Genomic DNA, 7,500 nt, shown 5'->3' with positions numbered 1-7,500 from the left:
TGACAACAACATATTTTTCTTCACAGTTTGCACTGGAGACAACCTGCCTGATTGCCATTTCTGTGGATGCACCCTTTCTGAAGCCAAATTGGTTTGTTGCCTTTAGTCCTGACTCTTCATACCTTTTGTCCAGTCTGGTCACTATTAGCCTTTCTAATACTTTGCCAAGGATAGGGAGCAGGCAGATGGGTCGATAAGACTTCACCTCATCCCTTGGCTTTGTGATAGACTTAAGTAATATGCAGACATTTCCTATTTTCCAATTGTCTGGGAAAGTGGACTCTCTAAGGCAGCTGTTATAGGTATCAATGAGGAGAGCAGGATTGTGTTCCCATATCCGCTTTATAATGGCATCATCTATGCCATCTGGTCCTGTGGCTTTGTGTGGTTTGCATGCCTTCACTGCAGTCTCTATCTCTTGTGCTGAGAAGTCTGGCTCGTTTCCTTCATTTTGGTACCCTATATTTTGCTCCTTCACAGCTGATTGCTGTATTGTGTCCTCCTCTGGGTTGTCATCCGGTAGTAGGTTATTCAACAGTTCTTTCACTGTTTCCTGCCAGGTCATTGTAGGGCCTCTTCCTGCCACTTTTACATTACTGAGGACAGTTTCGGTGCCATATTTAGGGCGAAGGATTCTATCGGTCAGCTTCCAAGGGTCATTGCTGTTGCACTCCTTTACCCATTTCTTCCATGTATCTGTCTTCGCTTTCGTAATTTCTTTGTTATATTTATTTTTTGTGCTTCTGTAAGTTGTCTTTGCTGCCAGTATTTCTGCCTCACGATTTGCACGTCGCGCATTCTGGAGCCGGTGTCGAGCTGCAATTGTGTCCTGCCGCATTTTTGTCAATGTTTCATTCCACCAAGGAACAGCATTCTTCAGCCGTGTTCTTCTCCTCATGGCCTTCCTGCAGCTCTCCTGTATTGCTGTCTGGAGGAGGTCTACTTTCTCATTTACATTTGTTCCCACGGCGTTTGGCCAGTTTTCCACTCTGGTGGTCAGCTGGCAATCAAAAATTTGCCATTTTGCAAAGGTGGTGTTGTATCTCAGTAGCTCTTCTATGACCCTCTCCCTATGTTGTTTTGAGATCTCAAACGTGATCGCCCTGTGGTCACTCGAGGTCCATTCCTCTTGAATCATCCATCTAGAGACCATCCTTGACATGTTTGCTGAGCAAAGTGTTACGTCGATGTTATTTTCCCCCACTGGCCCACTGAAAGTTGTTAACGGTGAGTCTCTATTTATTACAGTTAAGCCATGTTGGAAGATGAAATCCTCTAGTTTTCGTCCTGCTTCATCTGTGTCCTGGCTGTGCCATAGTGGTGACATGGCATTCGCATCCATTGCTATTATGAAGGCTTTTCCTTGGGTTTCGTGGATGATGGTATCCAGTCGATGCAAATATTCATCAATTGGGGTATTGAACTGGCAGTACAGGCTTATTAAGTATATTTCACCAAAATCGCCGGTTACTGCAGCTACAGCGGTATGAGCATCACAAAGGGAGGTTATCTGCAGAATTGTCAAGTTTGTGTTTCGTATTCCTATGGCTGCTTTCGGTACTCCATGGTTGCTGCTGTATACTAGGCGGAAGCCTAGAGGATATCCTTTGATCTTATTTTCCATTAAATAGGGCTCTTGGATAAGAATAATGTCAAGGTTTTCCTCTTCCATCTTAAGTGATGCTTGACTAGGTACTACTTTGGATCTCTGCCCGTTTAGTTGGAGAATCTTGAGGGTACTGGACTTTGTGTTCATGTCAGCTACCTGTCGACCTGGGGACTGTGGCGTAGAAGTGTTACTGGCCATATTCAGTTCTTTTTTCTTCTTTCGCCATGAATCTGACATATTCGGGGCAGTTTTTGTCCATTACTGAGTGGTTATGTGGCTTCTTCCAGTGCTTGCAGTTTGCACACTGTGGTGCCTTGTTCCTGTTACTGCATTCCTTAATGCTATGTCCTGGTGCTGCACAGTGCCCACAGATTGTTTCAGCACTTCTGCAAGTTTGTGTTGTGTGCCCAAAACCATGGCATTTGTAGCATCTGGTTGCCTTGTTGAAATTCTGCAGCCTGTGAGAGGTACAGTTTATATATGCTCGTCCTTGTGCCATCAGGTGATGCCAGTACTTTGCTTCCATTTCCAGGACGATGTTTACAGTATCTGTGTTCCTTGGACCTGTTTTAAACAGTGCTCTTATTCCTGTCTCAGCTCCCTCCTTTGTGCCGCCTATTGATGAAAGATTCCTTGTGTAGAGCTCCATTACCAGTTCTTCGTCGGTAATTTGTCTTGGGACATCATACAGGATCACCCTTGGGTTTTTCTTCCTGGGGTCAGTTACTGTAATCCCTGAGTCTCCTATTTCCTTACAGTTCTTTATTTTTTCTGCTTCAGCGTCATTTGGCACCTCTAAGATGACACCACTGTCCTTCAGTGTCCTACATTTCGTGATCTTTACGTCCTTCAGTGTTCCTTTTACAATGTCTTTTATGGTGTCCTGTAGCTGCTTCTCTGGCTGTTTTCCGTCTGCTGGTCTAAAGACAAGAACTTTTGGGGTCTGGTTTGGCATTGCTTTTGTATCGGTTTTGGCTTTTCTTGCGCTGACTGCAGTGGCATAGCTCACAGGTGGTTGTTCCATTGCTGGGGGAGATTCCTTTAGACATTTCAACTCTGTTTTGAGCTGCGCTATTTCCATCTCGTATTTTCTTAGAATCTGCTCATAAGCAGCCATTTTCCCTAACAAGAATTTCTTTTGTACGTTGTTTATCCTGTTGTTTTCGTTGAACATATATGCTTCTAGCTCTTCCCTCATTTCTACCATTGTTTGCAAATCACCTGTCTTTGACTTTTCGGCTATTTCGGTTGTCATGGCTGTAACCTGTGTGCTTTTTCTACCACTACTTTCTAGATCTGCGTCCTTATTTTGCCCCATCTTGGGGCTGGCCGCCTTTCTGACGCCAAGCTAGGTCGGTGCGATTAGCAGCGGCTGCCGTGCGCTGCGCGACGAGCAGCTGCCGCGCTGGGGACGAGCCTAGGCGCGCGGCCTTGGAGCAGGCATACACTGCCCCGCTGGGGACGAGCCTCTCGCGCCCTGGACGGCTGTGGCACGCGACCGCTTTCGCTGTTGCGGCCTTCGAGTATTTCTATCGCTACCTGCCTTCTGCTGTGCGCCAGGGCTCCACAATTCGCGGCTGTTTTTTAACCCCGCATTCTGATATTGGTTTGAGCTGGGCAGAGGGAGGCGTCGCTTCTAGTATGGAGCGTGCGGGAGTTTATACCGAACGGCGCGTGGGCGCACGTACGACGTTACAATAATAATTTTATTTCTTATACTACTTATCCTACAGCTGAACTACATACACACTTCGAAAGCGCATGAGTTGAACAACAAAACCCTATAGCTACAGACTTTTCCAGCTAAGGTGGGGACCGCAGACACGCACTTTTGTAGCCCTGTGAGAGTCTCTAGGGAAGGACGCGTGGCTCACACACTACACAAATTTAACAGCTGTATCACTTGGGCTAAGCGCACCACATCTAAACTAAATACATATTTGTGAGGCGGATGTCCCACTACAGGAACCTACACACTATAGAATTTACGTAACTAGGGTGAAGGCAGGAGACGGACGGTTTTGTCACCGCGCTGGAGTTTCTACAGAAACGCACGTTGGCGCACGCCCGACTTTACATAGACGGTTTTGTTTCCCAAACTACCCATCACACAGGAAAGTTGAGAGCATATTCGAAAAGAGCATAAATCACACTAAAAGGAACTATTTACTACAGAAATTTATCTAACTAATGTGGGGGCTGCAGGGCGCCGGATTTGTTACCGCATGACAGTTTTTAGGGAACGGCGCGTCAGCGCACGCACAACTTTACATTGACAGTTCTGTTTCTCAAATTTTTCCGTCTCACGACAAAACTAGAAGCATATTCAATGGGAGAATAGAGCACACTAAGGAACCTACACACTAAAGAATTTTTGCTAGCGAAAGTTAGGGCCGCAAGCCGACGGTTTTGTCACCGCGCAGGATTTCCGACAGAGCGGGTCGTCGGTACATACGCGACTTTGCATAGACAGTTATAGTTCTAAAACTATTCATCACACAAGAAAATTGGAAGCATATTCGGAATAAACATAGAGTACACTACAAGAAACTATTCTCTACGGAATTTTCCTAACTAATATGGGGGCTGCAGAACGCCGGTTTTGTCGCGGCGTGAGAGCTCCTAGGGAACAGCGCGTAGGCGCGCACACGATCTTACTTTCACAGTTTTATTTCTTAGGTTATAAGTCAGACAGCAAAACTACAAGCATATTCAGAACATGGAGAGAGCAAACTAAAGGACCTTATACACTAAAGATTTTTGCTAAGTACAATGAGGGTTACAGACCGACGGTTTTGTCACCACGCTGGAGTTTCTACGGAGCGGGGTGTCGGCACTTGCAAGACTTTACGTTGACTGTTTTATTTCTTAAACTATCCATCACACAGGAACATTGAAAGCACTTTCGAAGAGAGCAAAGAGTACACTACAAGATACTATTCCATACAGAATTTTCTAACTAATCTGGGAGCTGCAGAGTGCCGGTTTTGTCGCCGCGTGGGAGTTCTAAGGAACGGCGCATCGGCGCACGCACGACTTTACAGTAGCAGTTTTATATCTTGAATTATTTATCACATAATAAAAATAAAACCATATTCAGAAGGATAATATACTATACTAAAGGAACCTATACACTACAGACGTTTGCCAACTGAAGTGAAGGCTGCAGGGTGCCCGATTTGCGCGGGTGTTTCTACAGAACGGCACGTCAGCGGACGCACCACTTCACGTCAGCGGTTTTATTTCTGAAATTGTGCATTACAAAATAGAGCAGAAAACATACTAGGGAAGGCGAAGGACCACACTACGAGAAACTATACAGGATACTCCTAACAGAGTGGGGGCTGCAAATCTCCTGTTTTCACCGCGCAAGTGATTCTACAGAAAACGTGCGAGTGCGCACGACGTTGCGTTAGCAATTATATTTCTTCAAATGTGCGCCACACAACAAAACTACATACATTTCCTGAGAGGACAAGGTATGCGCTTCCAATTTATCGGTTTAGATTGATTGTACCTAAAACAGTTTGTCAGTGGAGTGAATCCGATACCCACTGAGCAAGGAGTTTCTAGGACACGCACTGACAGACACAAAATCAACACAAAATTTGCAATGCCGCTTACTTACTATGACGATCTCTTCCACAGTTTCTCTGCAACAACTCCAGCGTCCAGTAGTGTAGTTCGGATTGACGTTGAACACTTGTTATGTACATCAGTAGGCAATCTCTTTATCAATACCACGGAAGTACATACCGCGATGGAAATATTTTTTACTCCGTTTCTACTTGAGCAAATAGAATCAAACTTCACTGTACCACTATTGGTAGTGCATTGCAGCGCCGACTGACTTTTCAAGCGTAACGAAGGATTTTTACCTACTTAAAACATTGTGGGGACAGCGGGAATCTCGTTAATCCATTCATGCGCGTCACTAATTAGATGACGAGGCATTTGGCTATCAAAGCCGTCTTTATTCACGTACAGTGAATAACACAAATAAGTGAATACCCACAAAGCGGGTTTACAGATGGTACATAAATTACAAAACACACTTAACAGTAGACACAGTACATGAACAAAGAGAGGTATTATGCCTGAGAGGCCAGGCAGCAGCCGAAGGATTGAGACCACGCTAACCAACGCCAGTGCGGGGCATCGTGCGGCGGCGAGGGGCAGTCATAGATTCGAAACGCCGCGCCGCCATGATGCTGCCCAGAAGTACTCTGGTGCTCAATGTTGAAAGGTGGCCCTTCGTCACACCGACATCCTGCAATGCTTTAGCAGAGGCTGGAGACCAAACCCCACGCCAGTTGATGGTCGCCGACGTGGTGGTGAATTCCGTAACCACTGGAAACAGCTCGCGGATCTTGTCGTAGACAGCCTGCTTGTCGTAGACGGCTACTTTCTCACGGTGACACCTACCAAGATCACGGTTGTCGCCAACCACCTGCGCATCGATGACAAATGCTGCAGTGTCACGGACCGCCACGATGTCTGGCTTTTTCAGGCCTTCAGATGTACGAAGGTGAGGCTCTAGCAGAACATTGTAGCCTCTGCGGCGGAGGCCTCGCGCCAGATAGGACGCCATGGCATCGTGTCGAGCAATGCGAGCCCCGTCGCTTCTCCAGCACTGTTGAATGACATGGTTGGCAGTCTCCGTGGCATTGCAGCCAGCGCGGCAACTGGTGTCACCTTCCCTCCCACGTAGCAGCCGTGCCCGAGTTGGTAAGGCATTAATCCGGACACGCAGGCATGAGATGTAGTCGCGGCCGGTTACGAACTGCCGCGTATTGGAGACCCAGCAGTGCTGCCCTGGTGTTCGGGCAGACTCGTGTAGCGCAGCGCCGTCGACCGACGAGTGCAGGCGGTCGGCCCAACACCGGCCCAACTGGTAACTGGACTTTATAACTTCCCCCTGCCATTGCAGGGCGTGGTCCAGTTGGTGAATTTCTCGCTGGATTAAGTCCTGGGAAGAATCGTCCACTGCCGCACCCAGTCCTTGCATCTTCGCCAATCTTCTCCTGCGAAGAAGAGGGCCCAGCCAGCGGGCTGCAGGCACCCCCAAGCCCCCATGAGAGATGGGGGCGTGGAAGTAACCGACCGGCGTATCTGCTGGCAGGTGCAGCCAAGATCGAAGGGCTGCACGAACACAGACGTCAAGGGAAGAGAGGGCCCCAAGACGAGTCCTCCCCAGGGCGAGGCCATGGAAAATACCCGGGAGGATGACAGAACGAAGGGCAAAAAGCCGCTGCTGAGGTTTGAGTGGTGCACGCTTGATGATGTCCAACTGCTTCTCGACCTCCCGCCGGGGATGAAAAAGACTGCGTCCGCACGTGGAAAATTGCAGGCCTAGATACTTGAAAGTATCTCCCATCGCCAGTGCTGGGATGTTGTTCCCCCCAGCACGAAAGATGACAGTCTCGTCGACCTTGGTTTTCTTCTCCCGGCCTGATGAGACAAGGGCGAGAGAGAAACACTTCCGTGGGTTGACCTCGAGCCCGAGATCCCCCAGGGCCGACGTGGCGATGGTGAGAAGTTCCTGCAATCCGTCACGAGTCTCGGCGAACAGCAGGAGGTCATCAGCGAATGCAGCCGCATTTATCCGCCGTCCAAGAATGCGTGCACCAATATGAGCAGGCAGACGAGACAAGAGAATGTCAATGGACATGTTGAAGAGAATAGGAGACAGCGGGTCACCCTGCCGGACACCCCTCGAAGGCCGCACCAGATCTGACGACTTCCCATCCGCGCAGATAACCGTCGATCCCGCCTCATAGCATCCCTGGATGTAGTCAACGAATTCGACCGGCAGACCATGGGCCCTTAGCACAGGACCAAGGGCACCGTGGGCAAGCGAGTCGAAGGCCTTTGACACATCCAGAGATGCC

General features: G+C 48.3%; 1 pseudogene; it reads right to left on the bottom strand.

Annotated features, from left to right (window-relative positions):
• Positions 1-5,169: 5,169 nt before the first annotated feature.
• Positions 5,170-7,500, bottom strand: part of LOC126436688 (large subunit ribosomal RNA) — a 5,332-nt pseudogene continuing 3,001 nt past the window's right edge.

This window comes from Schistocerca serialis, unplaced genomic scaffold, assembly GCF_023864345.2.
Source record: "Schistocerca serialis cubense isolate TAMUIC-IGC-003099 unplaced genomic scaffold, iqSchSeri2.2 HiC_scaffold_1242, whole genome shotgun sequence".
In the NCBI taxonomy this organism is placed as follows: domain Eukaryota; kingdom Metazoa; phylum Arthropoda; class Insecta; order Orthoptera; family Acrididae; genus Schistocerca; species Schistocerca serialis.
The sequence above is the reverse complement of the archived record's forward strand: the minus strand, read 5'-3'. Positions and strand labels throughout refer to the sequence as shown.